Source organism: Benincasa hispida, chromosome 1 (genome assembly GCF_009727055.1).
Source record: "Benincasa hispida cultivar B227 chromosome 1, ASM972705v1, whole genome shotgun sequence".
Taxonomy (NCBI): Eukaryota; Viridiplantae; Streptophyta; class Magnoliopsida; order Cucurbitales; family Cucurbitaceae; genus Benincasa; species Benincasa hispida.
This window is the reverse complement of record NC_052349.1, coordinates 73,012,703-73,015,425: the sequence shown is the minus strand read 5'-3', so window position 1 is coordinate 73,015,425 and position 2,723 is coordinate 73,012,703.

The following is a 2,723-nucleotide window of genomic DNA, read 5'->3' as shown; positions in this document are numbered from 1 at the left end:
TTGCACCCATACAAATCAAGGACCACCTCAATGGCAGGAGTTTCCATTCACTCAGGATTGAGGTCATGTTACCTATGGTCATCTAGTGTAATGAAGTCTCTGTTATGAACGGTGTTATATAACGAGACGTTAACACTTCGTGGTCAGGTCTTATACAAACTCTTTGTATAGGACACCCCACTCGCATGTCACCTACACGAATGATCAGTATCAGACTATCTATGACAAGTCATAACACTTGGGACCATTCCACTAGCGGGTCGCATTCGTAGCGTTACTAGATCTCTCTCTTTTTATTTTATTTATTTATTATTATTATATTTATATATTATTGTATTATATTTTCTCCATATCCATTATGCTCCAGTGTGCTCCTCAATTTCACAACAGAATTATATATATAGTTTGGGTTATTTTAGTTCAAGCCAAGCTTATTAATTCTTGTTGAACTTTGTGAACAAATTGAGTTTTTTTTTTTAGTTCAATAACTATTTGCAATCAAATCATTAATATTTGAGATAATTATTCACGTTTCATTGGATAAAAAATCTCTCACTACCACCACATTATTTGAGATAATTATTGAGGTTTTATTGGTTAAACAACCATTCATTATTATCGCATGAATAAATAGAAAAATAAATGAGAAATTAAAAAAAAAAAACAATAAAACTAGAAACACTAGAATTAATGTAGAAAAACTCAAAACTAAAGAAAAAACTAGATATGGAAAAAATTCTACTATGTGAAAAGTTATTATAATCATATAAAAATCTCTCCCAGAACCAATTATGACAAAACCACTCTCTCAAATTATTATACTACTAAATGAGTTAGTATACCAGACTTTAAAGTGTTTCAAATTGAAATGATTAGAAACTAAAGACATAAAGTTCTTTTATAGTGCTTGAAGTCCATGACGATGTACTTGGAGTCTATGACTTCTTTAAACCCAATACCCAATATAAACCTAAAACAAAGTGATAAAATTTTGGAAAAATAAAAATTGTTACTATGTTCTTGAAAAGGGTATCATTTTTTTTAATCTAATCTTTCACTTTTATCAAATTTCATCTAAGACTTTGATAATTTGTTGTAATTTTAACTTTAAATTTGAATAAAAATTGCAATTTTTAGTCTTTAAATTTTTTTTAGTATAATTACGGGAGATTATCATTGAGCTAAGCTCGTTTACCCTATTTGAAAAAGTTGTCAAGGGGGAAATTTCAGGAAGTTTCTTCGAGGAAGTGCAACTTGATGGTTTGGGGAAGAGTTTGCCACCTTGGGTGCAATGTACAAACTGTTTCCACAAATCAAAATTGCACTCACAATTTGGGTGCAATGTTAACATTTTCTAGCTATTTTGCTGATCGACATCAAATTGCACTTTAAACCTTTGATAAAATTTTCAAATAATCTTACTTTAAACTTGGATAGATGTTACAACTTTTACTCATGAATAGACTTTTATCAATAAAAATATCAAATATCTATAGGGAAAAAAATATCAATAAAAATATTCCAGTGTATTTAATGAATATAAAACACGTGTCTTATACAAACCCAATCGGAAGAAAAAGGAGAAAAAAACAACCCAATTGTGAATATTTGGTTGAAATTTGGGAGTTTCGAAAGATTTATTCAATGGCTATTATTTGCATTAACTATGGACTATATTTATTTATTTTAGAAAAATAATTTACTTATTTTTTAACATTGTCAGTGAATTAGCAAAAACTAATATAGGGTAGAAAAATATTAGAACACACGTACAAAGTTAATATTCAATTGATAAAATATAATGTTTAAGGTAAAATTGACATAACTTGTTAAATTCAAGAACTAAATTTGATTTTTCTCTTATTAAGGAAATATATATATGGGTACATTTGAAAGTGACACGTGATAGTTTGTGATGATAATCCGGGAGATGTGGTAGTGATATATGAGTGACATGTGGCATGTGTGAAAATAAGTAGTGTTGTGGGAATGATGGTACAGGAAAATTCATGTAAATATGAAGATTAAATTTACAATTATATTATTTGTTGAAAGTTAAAACAATGATTATGTTAGAATTATTAAAAGGAAGAAACAAATAATTATTTTATTTTAATAGTGGAAAATGTGGGAAATTAAATTTGAGAAGATACCTACTTGAAATTTAAAATTGAAGATGATGATGGTGATTCAAAGAGGAAAAATTTGTGCCGAGTGAGGTGGTCACTACATGCGTGACCACTCACTCCCTTTAGAAAAGGAGCATCGGCATGGAGTGACTTCCGTGTAGCCGAGAACTTTTATTGAGATTTTACCAGTACAAGTTCTTCCTTTTCTCAAGTAAAAGTACAAAAAAAAACTCATGTAAGATTCACTCCAAAAACCTCTGCTCTAGCTATCTACTAAGCCTCTTTTATATAAATTTAGGAGACTACACTATTTACATAAAACAAGCCACATTATTCTTTACATCATGAGTTGTAAGACATGTCTTTTACAAAAGATGACACATAAAATCTAAAATTATACCTGGACAATACTTTGATACTTTAAAACCTAAAATGAAACATGTACAACACTTTGTCTTCATTTACAACTTGAGAATTTTATCTTCTACTAACTTGGATCGGTGGATTGGGTTTTAGTGTAAATGTGATGCACAAAATTTGTAAATTCGTTTTCATCCTCTTCTTCCTAAAGTTGGATGTATTTTCTTCTTAGCT